General features: G+C 52.7%; 2 long non-coding RNA genes across 2 annotated transcripts; both read left to right on the forward strand.

The window, feature by feature from the left end:
• Positions 1-910: 910 nt before the first annotated feature.
• LOC132653502 (uncharacterized) lies at positions 911-2834 on the forward strand. Its single transcript, XR_009591232.1, has 2 exons — positions 911-1482; positions 2549-2834. It is a non-coding gene; the product is annotated as an uncharacterized LOC132653502 (long non-coding RNA).
• A 6274-nt stretch (positions 2835-9108) lies between these two features.
• LOC132653503 (uncharacterized) lies at positions 9109-10885 on the forward strand. The gene is made up of 3 exons (XR_009591233.1): positions 9109-9247; positions 9653-9816; positions 10402-10885. It is a non-coding gene; the product is annotated as an uncharacterized LOC132653503 (long non-coding RNA).
• Positions 10886-13054: the final 2169 nt, after the last annotated feature.

The following is a 13054-nucleotide window of genomic DNA, read 5'->3' on the forward strand; positions in this document are numbered from 1 at the left end:
GGAATTGAACTCAGGACCTCTGGAAGAGCAGCCTTTGCTCTTAACCACTGAGCCATCCCATCAGCCCCCTGCCTATAGCTCCTAAGCGATGTCATTATCGGCGTGCACCACCATACCAGGTTTATGTGGCATTGAGGGTTGGAACTCAGCACCTCACGGATGCTAGACAGGCACACTCTCACTGAGCCACAGCCCCCACTTTGTCCTCCTCACCTGTTTTTAGACAGGGTCTCATATGGCTGAGGCTCCCTCTAGTGTATGATCCTCCTGTCTCAGCCTCCCGAGTGCTGGGATTCCAGGCATGCATGCTCCCCATAACTATACATTATACCTGGCTGCTGCTTCAGAGAGCATTGTCTGGGGTGGGGTGGGGTGGGGTGGGGAATAAACAGGCCCAGATCTGTTAGCTCTTCCGTCTCAGGAACTCCTGCCCGTCTGCCTGGACCAGACACAGGCAGGCACCACAGCACTAGCTAATGAAGTAGGCATGCCTGGGGTTGAAATGCACAAAAGTTGGACACGGTAGAAAATTAAGTGGGAATCAGGTGTGCTGGCAAACACCTTTAATCCCAGCGCTCCGGAGGCAGAAGCCAGTGGATCTCTGCGAGTTCAGGGACTGCCTGGTCTACAAAGTGAGTGTGTGGACAGCCAGGGCTGCATATTGAGACCCTGACTCAAAACAAAAGCAAAACAAAGAAAGAAAGAAAGAAAGAAAAAAGGAAAGAAAAGAAATTAAGTGTGACACAGGCTCTTGGCCCACAGGCTCAAGGGGCTGAGCCGTTGCTGGGCAGTCTGGCCACAGGGCATAACGGCGGCCACTGTATATGCTGCCAGGAGGGCAAGGCGGTGCATGGCTGGTGGGCACTAGCTCTTCAGACCTGGCCTTGATGAGCTTAAGGTGGAACTCATCCGGGCGCCTCAGCTCAGGATTTCCAAGCTCTTCCAAATTACCGGGCTGCAGACAGCACTGGGCCCCAGCATCTGTGAAGAGACGAATTGGCGGTTGGCGTCTTTTTCCAACTGTCGGCTCAGTATGTTCAGCCTCAGCGTTAGAGCGTGATTTCTCCTCCCTGACATCATATCCAGGAATAGACACTAATTACCACGCCAAGCCCAGTGCAGAACAGGAAATGAGGTGGCATGTGATCTGGTTCTGACGTGTGAGCATCTGTGCAGTGCCCAGCAGGCACGTGTCCCTGTCCGTAATGTTTTCTCCCAGCGGATCTTTCCATGTAGGTGCCAATGTGCTGGGCAGGCAACGCTTTATGGATGGGGCAGTTGGACGTGTCTTTTGGTTAAGGCCACCATGAGGGGAATTTTTTTAAAGGACTTTGGGACTCAAAGGACTTTGAAAACTGTTTGATATTATTTATTATTTTGGTTTTTGTGAGACAGGGTTTCTCTGTATAGTTTGGCAGGCCTGGAACTCACTCTGTAGGCCAAGATCTGCCTGCCTTTGCCTCCCGAGCACTGAGATTAGAGGTGAGCACCACCACTGAGGGACTGGGGACTGTTTCATTTTGTTTAAAGGTTGTGTGTGTGTGTGTGTGTGTGTGTGTGTATGTGTATGTGTGTAGTACCCCCAGGGGCCAGAAAAGGTTATCAGCTGCTCAAGTTGCAGGCAGTTACAATCTTCTGTGTAACTCACTGAACCAAACCTGGGTCCTGTGCAAGAGGAGCTAATGCTCTTAGCTGCCAAGTCATCTCTCTAGACCCCTCTCCCTCCCCCCCAGTACCTTTTTTTTTCTTTTTTGTGACAGGGCTTCCTTAGCCCAGGTTGACCTGGCTACACAGGGAGTCCCTGTCTGAAAAGAACTCTTATTTTCCAAATAACAGCACACCCCACAAGGTCACACAGAGAAGCCTTCTCTTTCTTCTTGTCTCCAGACAGTATCCACCCAGTGGAAGGGCCTTTTGTACAGACCTCTCTGTAGCCCTGACTGGCCTGGTACCGAGGAGACAGGAAGGAGGCAGGCTTTGACTGGCCTGGGAGGTGGCGATACCTGCCTTCCTGCTTCCTCATTCCGGATGCTCCGTGTGACCCCAGGCTACTTCCAGAAGCTTCCCTGGCTTGTTCATACTTTATTCTCCTGTCCTTGTATCCAAATGGGTCACCAGCTGGCCTCGGGGTCCCCTCCCTCCACCCTCCACTCACACAGATGTCCAGCTGTTCTGAAGCTGTGTGTGCCCCGCCCCCCACCCAGGCCTGTGCCCACACTGCCCAGAGACTGCTGCGTGGTTACCCTTCGCCATGGGGTGCTTGGGTGGCTACAGACCGGGCTGTGTGGTGGCCTAGTTAAGTCTCGTAAAGTGTCTGCCACGTGAGTGTCATTGCCTCCTCTTGAAAGCTAAGATGGGCTCAGAGAGAGGAGGGCGAAGCTGGGTGGCGAACTGGGGAGGCTGCATGTCTTGGTGATGCTCCTCCACCTTGGGGGTCCCTGAGCCCTGAGCCAGAGCGTTTCCTAAGTAAATACTGAGTGTATGAGTGAGTAGATGTGTAACTGAACGAGGGAGATTCCTTCCGCTGAGTCCTGCTGGTTGCACCCAGGTCTGGGGCTCCCCACAGAGTGGAGCGGGGTTGAAGCTAAAGTTCCGAAAGGGACAGCATTCTCCACAGAGGAAAAAGCCATGGAGAGAAAAAGAAGAGAATGGACGAGCAAGACTCATCAGCAGGGAAAGGTGCTCGTGGCCAAACCTGCTGATCAGAGTTCGATACCGGGAACCCCCTGTGGTAGACGGAGAGAACCAACTTCTGCAACTTGTCCTTTGACTTCTTCATGTGCACTGTGGCTTGGGCATGCACACACACAACATAAATAAATAAGTAAACGCTTTTTTCTTTTTCCTTTTAAATTAAGAGACTGAGCTCATGTTGGGCTTTGGGGAGAAAATCTGTGGTGGGTGGAAGCATTGGCAGGTCCAGTGTGAGGTGGGGCTAGGGTTTCTAACAGTTGAGACAGCTGAATGGCGAGGAGAAGCCGGATTGACAAGTAGGTGGGCTGGAGGAGAGGGCTCCAGGCTGGGGGAACAGCATGTGCAAAGCTACTGAGGTTGGAAGGAGGCAAGTGTGTCTCGAGTAGAGAACATTCAAGCTGTAACAGCCAGGCCAAGCTAAGGCCAACCCCATAGACACCATTCTGACCTTAAAACCCGTGATGTAGCCCCTGAGACCTGCCTGTGACGGCAATGCTCCATGGAGCCATGCTGTTTCGGCCTTGTGATAGCTACTCTTCCTTGTCAACTTGACCATTTCTGGAATCAACTAAAATCCAAACAGCTGGGCACTCATGGGAAGGATTATTCTTTTTTGGTTGTTTTTGTTTTTAAGACAGGGTTTCTCTTGGCTCAATTTGTAGACCAGGCTGACCTCAAACTCACAAAGTGAGTGCTGGGATTAAAAGCCCTGCTGGGGAGGATTATTCTTGATTAGATCTTTGAGGTGGGGAGACCCACACTAGATCTGGGCCACACCTTCTGGTGGCAGCCCACACAAAAGGACACGGAAGGAGGAAACTTGGTTTTTGCCTTCTTGCCTCCACTCTTGCTGGCAAGTTCATCTGTCCTGTTGCTGAGGCGTCCCTCTGCTGATATTAGAACCAACTTCTAGAGTAGACTGACGACAACCTGAGCCATCCAGCCTCCTGGACTGAACAGCTACCACATTTTCGGCCTTTCAGTCAAAAATAGACTAGTCAGTCTATAGCTCCATTGTAATAAATCATTATATATATATATATATATTCATATTCATTCTGTCTGTCCTCTAGACCAGCGGTTCTCAACCTTTCTAATGCTGCAACCCTTTAATACAGTTCTTCATGCTGTGGTGACCCCAACCATAAAATTTTTTTTTTGTTGCTACTTCAAAACTGCAGTTTTGCTTCTGTTAAGAATCGTGACATAAATATCTGATCTGCAGGATGTCTGACATGTGACCCCAAAGGGGTCTCCACCCGCAGGTTGAGAACTGCTGCCCTGGAGAACCGCTGCTAAAAGAGGCTGTCAACTTCCCGCCACAGTCTTTGTACCTGGGGTTGTGTGACACAAAGGCTTGCATCAGGCCAAGGCCCAGGGAGGTTAAGTTGCCTGCCCAAGTCACACAGCAGGCACATAGAAGAAGTGGGGTTTGATTTCCAGTCTAGCCAAGCCTGTCACCGACATGCTCCCCTGCTCACCATGGAGAGCCCATGGCTGAATTTCCCTTGAAAGGACCCGGAGAGAATGAGCTCATCTGCCATGCCCACGCTCAGGGTGCAGCAGGGCCTCAGCAGTGAGGGCTGAGAGCCAACCTGCGGCTCGAGGAAGGGAGCTATTGGGAGACTGTCCCCAACTCAGAAGCTCAGGGTGAGAAGAGGAGCCTTGAGAGACAGGAGCTGGGGACAGTGGCATAGGAGTGGACGGGTCTTAGGCCCAGGGCCAAGAGGTTCAGGAGGGCAGGAACATGTGTTTGGGGGTGAGAAACATGGAGAGATGACCCAATGGGTAAAATTACCTTCTCTGAAGGCTTAAGGACCTACATTCCAATCCCCAGACCCCACGTGAAGACACTAGACAGGGTCATGCATTCCTGTTAACCTCATTGTTGATGGGTGAAGACCGGGATCCAGAGAGCAATTTGGCCAGCCAGCCTAGATGAAATCCTGAGCAACACACACACACACACACCTAGACAAAAGCACAAGCAAAATAAAAGTTAAAAAAACAAACAAAAAAAGTGAACGCTCAGTGGCTGGGAGTGTACTGTAGTTCCTGGCATGTGGGCGGCTCCGGCTTTCATTCCCAGCACCCAGAGCCGTCTCGGAGCCTGCTGGTGATGCTGATTCTTGAAGTGACCTCTCACTTGGTCTCAATGTTTATTTTTTCTGGGACATTAAAATCAGTTTAAGGTGACCCAGATCTGGGGTAGGGGGAGGAGTGATGGCCTGAGATGACAACTCTGCCTCACTGACCTATGCATGGAAGCAAAGATGCTCCCAAAGGCGCCCCTCCCCCACACCACACTGCACCAGCCCCGCCGGGTCTGATTATTGGCGGGTGTGCAAGACTGAATTATGGGGTCACAGCGGGTAAGCGGATCTGGCCAGACGGAGGCAGGTGACCTGAGCTCTTGGATAAGGGGATTAATCTAAATCTGTCAAAGAACTCATCTTCTCAAGGCAGCCTGGGAGCCAGGATGCGAAAGCTGAACTCGGAAACCCCCTCCCCACGTTCACGGCTCCCACGCCATGTGAAAATTTATCACGGAGGCAGAGCCCCTATGCTGTGGGGTGGGAAACTCAGATATCAAGGAGCCTGGGGGAGGAAGCAGGGAAGTGGGGTGTGGGTGAGGTGCACTGGGGCCTTCACGGCTTCTTCCCACGCCTGACAGCTGACTGTCAGGGACTGGGGCCTGGATCCAGTCTGGGCTGGGCATCAGGGGTTTGCCTGATAGTCTGTGTGATGATCTCACTCTACCCTGGGCCTCAGTTTCTTCACCTACGAAGTCGGCCATCACCACTCACCCTTCTCAACCTGTACTCTGGCCTCGGCTCTGCTGTTCTTTTGTTTTGTTTTTTGTTCTTTTGAGACAGGATTTCTCTACGTAGCCTTGGCTGTCCTGGACTTATTTTGTAGACCAGGCTGGTCTCGAACTCACAGAGATCTGCCTGCTGGGATTACAGGCATGAGCTGCCCTGTCCAGCTGGCTCTGCTGTTCCTAATCTGACTTTTACAAGTTCTTGGCTACTTCCTGAGGGGAGTCATTGTGTCCCCTACTCTTCAGAAGAGAAACTGAGGCTCAGAAATGGGAAGTGGTTCTCTACTTCCAAGTCACCAAGCTGTAGAACACTAGGTAGGGACACCAGGAACTGTGGCCCAATCCTGTGACGATGTCAGTCATGGTACAAGGCCACTGTGGGCTTGAGGGCCCAGGCCAGGAGATGGAGTCAACGATCCATCCCGATTGGCTGGTTCACATTTCAAAGTTCCATCTCCCCGTGAGATGTTTTCTACTCTAAGGAGTTAGTTAATCTGAAAGGGCAGTCCCTGCCACTGTCAGTGACCCCCCCAAGACTGTCCAAGCATCAGAGAAAAACACTGTCACACAGTAGCCTTCAAGTATTGCCTCCATATTTGTGTTCAGTCTGGCCGCCTCAGGGAGAGTCTGGCCGCCTCAGGGAGAGTCTGTCCGCCTCAGGGAGAGTCTGGCCATCGGGAATGAAACGATCAACAGAGGCTTAAGGAGCCAGAAGTCTAGAGGTAGAAGCTTCCAGCTTCCATTTGTCACCTCATCGGCACCATCAAATCCCCAGACCTTTGGTGTCTTTTGCTTTCTCTGCTTGGCCCGTATTGGTGTTTCTTTCTATAGTTCCAAGAAGGCTGCCATAGCTCCAGACATCAGTGCCTCATAGAGTCCCAACAAGGAAGAAAAGCTTTGCAGTTACTGGTTTTCATGGACTCAACCATTAACAGCCACAAGTTATTAGATTTTTTAATGATTTTTTAAAATTTTATGCGCACTGGTGTTCTGCCTGCATGCATGTCTGTGTGAGGGTGTCAGATCCCCTGGGATTGGAGTTACAGACAGTTGTGAGCTGCTGTGTTGGGTACTGGGAATTGAACCCAGGTCCTCTGGAAGAGCAGCCAGTGTTCTTAACCACGGAGCCATCTCTCCAGCCCCAAGTTATTAGAGTTTTTTTCTTCGTGTTGCCGTGAGTTTAGCTAGACAATTTATTCTGTTCCGCGGGCTTGGCTGGGGCCATTTGCTAAACTGCACACAGCAAGCAGCTGAGTTGGGCTAGAGGGTTCAAGAAGGCTTCATTCCCATGTCTAAGGCCTCATGTGGCTTCTCCAGTTATGCAGCTGGAGTTTCCATACGCGGTGGTCTCATGGCCATCTTTCATGGTGGCTGGCCTGTCCTCCTTAAGCCCTGGCCAGACTGGCCCCCGTATCTCCCACATCACAAGAAGTTATATGTGCAGCTCTGACCTCTGGGGAGGGGATCCTTTTCTCTCCTGGTGGGTGGGGTGTGGGCAGTGCAGTGAAGGTTTAATCTAGTAGGTCTGTGTTGTCCAAACCCTTAGCACACCAGAGGAAGGTGCGTCCCTTCCTAGGCTCCTGGAGGACAACTTCCCAGCCCCCAGAGCAAATATTGTGGGGACCTCCGCCTTGTATTTGACCTGGGCCTCTGGAGTAGGTGAGGCCTAGTGACTAAGTTTGGCCCATGCACAGTCGTCTGTGCCCATGTGACCAACACTCAATCAACACCACAGATGCCAAGGCTTGAGAGCATCTTCCTACTGTCAGCCATTTGTGTCACATGCCAAAGCCTTGTGAACTCAGCACTAAAATACTCCCTTGGGAGTCCAGGCCCAGAGTCTCCTGGACTCTGACCCTTGTCTTTAAACTTGTTGAGTTTAGTCTGTGTCTTGTCACCATGATAAGCCATACGGTTCAAGCAGTCTTGCAGAGGGCTTCCGGGGCACAGCTGGTCTCAGCTGCCATCTTTGTAGATGCTCTGCCATAGAAGAAGTGATGGCAGGAGAGTCTAGTCTCCTTGGGGTGCTCTTCCTGCCACTGTGCCATCTCCTGGCTTCTCTTTAAGCCTCCTTTGCTGGGAAGCATGCCCAGCCTTGGTAACATGCTGGCTGTGGCTAGATGGTTGCAGTAATCTACCCTCAGGACGGGGCATCCCAGCAGGATCTGGTGGGGAAGATAAGCAGGATGTTTCGAAGGTGATATGATGGGAGAGTTACCTTCCTTACCCCCAGTTTCCGGAGGAGGAAACTGAGGCCAAGAGATGTCAGAGCGCCATCTAAGGTCTCGCAGCTAATGGCAGCCCAGGTTTGCCTGACTCTGAGACCCGGATCTCCAGGCTGAGGATGGGAGCACGGTGCCAGCCTGCCTCCGTGGGAGCAGTCTGGGTCACCAGGGTGTGTTGCAGAAGCCACAGACACGGGAAGGGACATGGCTGAAGCTTCCTCAGGGTCCTACACGCTCCTGGAGGGCTGAAAAATTGCTTCTCCTCCCTCGAGAGAAACACATTGACATTCACCTAAAAAAACCAAAAAGTTTATGTCGCATTTCCTTACTAATTGGGCAGAGGCAAGAGGATGTCACAGCAGCACATGTGTGGAGGTCAGAGGTCAACATTCCGGAATCAGTTCCCTCCTTCCACCATGTAGGGCCCACCAGTTGAGCTCAGGCTTGGCAGCAGGTGTCTGTACTGGGATGAAGGAGCTCGCCGGCCATGCAAAACAAGGGCTAGAGATGAGGAACCTGGGTTCGTCTGGCGGCACCTGTGTGAGGAGCTAGGCGTGGTAGCTGGTTCTTGGAACCCTGGCCCTGGGGAGGTGCTGACAGGCAGACCCCTGAGCTCGATGGCCAGCTAGCCCCAAGTCTCAGGGAGAAACTGTCACAAAAAGCAAGGTGTGGGCTTTAGCTCAGAGGTAGGGTGCTTGCCCTAAACCCTGGGTTCAGTTCTCAGCTGCAGCAGCTCCAGAAAAAAAAAAAATCATTCAGCTGGAACTGGTGGATGGGATCACAAACCAGGAAAGGTCTCAGAACCTGCTCTCGGGGTTTAGGGGGCAGAAGGGGAGGGCGTGTGGGGCCTTGGGCTCAACCGCCTCCCCATCTGTGTGGAGCAGCTCACTCTGTCCACCACTGAAGACACAGACTGGCCTCAGTGTGCTGGCCTGCCGGACCCTGGCTAGCTGGAACCCTTCTGGGACTGGCTCAGGGCTCACTCCTCTGTTAGCAACAAAGAGGTTTGGTAGGAGTCAAGGATAGAGGACTGGGAAGCACTTGTCTCTGCTGTTGAGGTTTTGTGGCCTCAGCTGAGTTCGATAAACTGACAAGACTTATCTTCTGCTTGGTCTTCTCGAGGCCTGACTTGAGGCCTCCAGTCATCTGCACAGGTGACTGGAGCTGTAGTTTTTAAAAGTTGTAGTTTTAAGTTCCGGGTGCCATCCCAGGGAAGTGAGAAGGGAGGCAGGGAAGAAGGAAGGGAGGGGAGAATGGTCTCAGTCCCCTTGATGAGGGGTCAGGAAGGGCCAGCCTTTCCTCGGAGCAGCCTGGGGCATCTTGTCCCTCCTGCCACCTCCAGACGGTGGCCAGGTGTCCCCCGTGTCTTGCAGGGTCATGGATGGCAGCATGGTGCCAAATTGAATTGAATGCTGGCTTCCCTCCCGGGCTGGTCTCCATCACTGCCCTGTGGACAAAGTCACTGCAGCTAAGGACACGGGAGGTCATCTGTTTGTCACAGGGGAAGGTATGGAGAGGATGTGATGGTGGAGAGGTTGTTGGCCGAGGTGTTGGATAAAGTTGGGGTGAATAAGGGCTACCGCAGTCGGACTACCCGTCTCAACATGCCAGCTGGAAAGAGGCACGGACACGAAAGTATAGACAGGGTCTTTGTGTCAAAGTGGCCACCCTGCGAAGAAGCGATAAAGGGATTGGTTGACACCAGACTTACCTCCTGATGGAAGCTTTAGGCTGGATTAGAGGAAGCTTTGGGCTAGGGGCTGACATGTCTGTGAGTTCTGCAGTTTTGGACAATGGCCTGAGACCTTCGGGTCTGTTTTTCGGGATGGGATGGGGGTGGGGCAGCCTGGAGCAGGGCATTATGGGAGCTGACCTTCAGATGCTTCCTCACTCTGGTTTTTTGCATCTTCAGACTTCCAGGCCCTGAGCTCAGCCAGGTGGACAATGTCCTGAGGGATCAACAACACATTGATGATCAAGCCGGTGTCTGACCTAAAGAAATCGGACGATAAAAAGAAGGCGAGAGGCACAGCATGCTGGCACACACCTTTAGTCCCAGCTCGGCAGGCAGAGCTGGTGGGTCTTTATGAGTGTGAGGTCAGCCTGATGATCACGTGCCGTAGGTGATGGGGCGGGGAGCTGGATCCACGTGGCCCCTTAAGCTGAGTTACTCAAAAGGCGAACAGCAGTGATTCACAGGGCAGAGAATACGGTGCTAAGGTCGGTTTCAGGCACAGTGGGATCGGGGTCTGTAGACACTGTCTTGTACCTCTCTTCCCTCACCAAGTGAGTGTCAGCGCTGCGATCCGAGACTGAGCTCTCCTTGGCTTCACCTCCACTTCTCGTGAACTCGGTTGAAAGAATTCATAGCGTACTGTGGAAGAGAAGCCGGTTAACCTCAGAGCAAAGTGGAGATTATTCTCCAGTGTAGGAGTGGACAGGGGGCCAGGCACTCAAGGCACCCATCTACACCCCAGACTTCCTGAAGCCCCCAGGACTCACCTCCATGGCTTCCTGCTCGGATGATTGACTGGCCGATCAGTTACGGGGAGGGACAGTCCTAACTCATCTTTATCACTAAGCCTACTGCTAGATAAGGGTGTTGCAGGATTTAGACAGTTACCTATTGATGTCTCTTTTTGTTTTTCTTCTCTGAAACAGGGTTTTCCTGTGTAGCCTCGGCTGTCCTGGACTCGCTTTGTAGACCAGGCTGGCCTTGAATTCCCAGAGACCTGCTTGTGTCTGCTTCCTGAGTGCTGGGATCACAGGCATGTGCCACTGCGCCCGGCTATTATTGACTCTTACGGCAGTTGAGACATGTCTTCCACCCAGGGCTGGAGCTGTGACTCAGAGCCCATTCTTTTGGCCTCTAATAAAAGCCCTGGAGTGGCAGCTCCGGGTTTTATAAGGGAAGGTGTCATCTGCTTACCCTGCAGAAAGCCGTGTTGGCTTTCTGAGAAGCTGCCCAACACTGTTGCAGATCTCACGTAATGGAAGCAGGATACTTCCTTTTTCGTTTTGAGAGAGAGAGAGAGAGAGAGAGAGAGAGAGAGAGCGCAGATCTCTTCCTCTTCTCTAACCTTGGGCTGTGGCCTTCCCCTTTGCTTCTGATAGGCCACTCTCAGTAATCATAAGCCCACACCACTATGGCAGACTCCAAGAAAAGCTAATATACTAGTTAGCCTCCTTTTTCTTGGGGTTGGGAGTCTTTTGAGATAGGGTATTCTCTGTGTAGCCCTGGCTGTCCTGGAACTCACCCTGTACACCAGGCTGGCCTTGAACTCAGACTGCTCTGCCTCCTGAGTGCCGGGATTAAAGGCATGGACCCACTGCCTGGCACCTGTCAGCCTCTTATAGGTCCAAGCATTGGCAAGGGTGGGCTGACTTGGCAGTCTGACTACAAAGGACCCTGTCCTGGTGTGTGGATGAGGGCCAGCTGTGCCTAGTTGGTCATAGACTGCACTGGTCAGCTGGGGGAGCCGGTAGCTGCTAGAGGATTCTTCTGCATTTGTTGAGTGAGTGCATCTCCTCTGATCCTCCTAGCCAGAGGTAAGGGAGCCGCTGGGGGGAGGGGCGGGCTTGCACCTGACACCTGAGCACATTTCCCAGCTCACTCCGTCTTGGCTCTGCCTACTGGTGGCAGCTCTGTTTGCTCCAAGCCACACTGGGGGAGCCTCACTCTTGGCAACAGGGCCGGGCCCTGCACCCAGGAAGACCCCAAGGGAAAACCTTCCCCAGAGAGGCCTGTTTCTCACCACTGCCCACCCAGCGGCAGACAGTACAGCAGTGAGGGAGCTTCCGGATGGTGACGGGAAGGCTGGGCGGGCTGGTGAGGGCTCAGAGGTGGGTACCTAGCATGCATGAAGCCCTAGGTTTCATCTCCAGACAAATAAACAACCTAAACTCTGAAAACAAGTCTGCTTAGCTCACTGTGTTACGGAAAGGAGACCTTTAATGGAGAAGTGAGGGAGCAAGAGAGAGTGGCCCAGGGAGGGGATGGGAGCTGGTTTGGTGGCCAGGGAGACGCGTTGGCATGGGTAGTTTGACGCGGGGCAGCTGAGGGTAGCCCAGGAGTGCGTTGCCCTGTTCCCTCTGGGAATTCCCCGTGGGTCCCGCGGCCACGGCTGTCCATAGAGAACGCGCGCGCGGGTCGCCGCTGTCACAAAGGTGCGTGTTCCACCGTGGAGAACGCGGTTTGCGGAGCTGGCTGCATCCCAGACGCTGAACGCTGCCGTCTACCGGGAGTCTAGGGAGGCACGAAAGCCCAGTAAGTTCGGTAAGTTCGGGTGCACACAGCGCCCCCTGGCGGAGAGAAGCGAAGGCTGGGGGCTGCCGCAAGCCAGGAGCCAACCGCTGCCACTATAAAATGCTCCCCAAACCCAGAGTTGTATTTCCTCCCAAGCGTCCTCGTCTTTATTTACTCATCATTTATCCATTCACTTATTTGATGGAGACAGAGTCTCTTATAACACAGGCTGGTCTTGAACTCACGCTGCAGCCAAAGATGATCTCTACCTCCTGATCTTCCTGCTTCCACCTCCCAGGCGTTGGGGATGGCACCTGACTTCTTTTTGTTTTGTTTTGTTTTGTTTTAAAACAAGCGGTGTCACCCACCCAGGATCCCTGCAGAACTCACTCTGTCACCTAAAAGCAGCAAGGAAGTGCGGGCTCCCTGTTCCGGCTGTTAAGTGGGGCTTGATGAAAGGGGAGTCGTTCATGGAGGCCTGTGAAGGTCATTCATTCAAGCTGTGTTTGGGAGAGCTGGCTTCTCCCCATCTGGAAGGCTCCAGAAACCGTCAAGATATGGTCCATGGTCACCTCCCGACTCACTGTGAGAGTCTAGCATCATTTCCCTTTCCGTGTGACTTATCAAGCCTCTGATCCCTCCGATCTCCACGACATTTTCGAAACATCGGCTTACCACAAGCTAGGGGATGTCTGGGGCTACGTTTTCCTCGCTTCTCAACCCTCAGCCAGGTGCAGCATCCATAGCATCTTGAGAGCGACTTCCATTCAGTTCCCCCACCACATGAGGCGCAGAGTAGGCGCTGTTTGTATGCCAAATCGATTTGCACATTTGCATTGCCAGAACGCTTGCATTTACAAGACCCAGAAAATTCCCTTCAGACTGTTTTCATGAAAGGTCCTGATTGGTATGATTGGAAATAACCCAGAGGCATCTTCTGGGCTGGCTAAGCCCCGGGGCTTCGGTGTTTATGGCTTATCTCTTCATGCTAGTTTGATTCTCGGGGCCCAGTGGCGATAGGTTGGCCAGCTTGACCTCACATGCCCAGGTTTAAATTCAGCCAGAAAC

Source organism: Meriones unguiculatus, chromosome 4 (genome assembly GCF_030254825.1).
Source record: "Meriones unguiculatus strain TT.TT164.6M chromosome 4, Bangor_MerUng_6.1, whole genome shotgun sequence".
Taxonomy (NCBI): Eukaryota; Metazoa; Chordata; class Mammalia; order Rodentia; family Muridae; genus Meriones; species Meriones unguiculatus.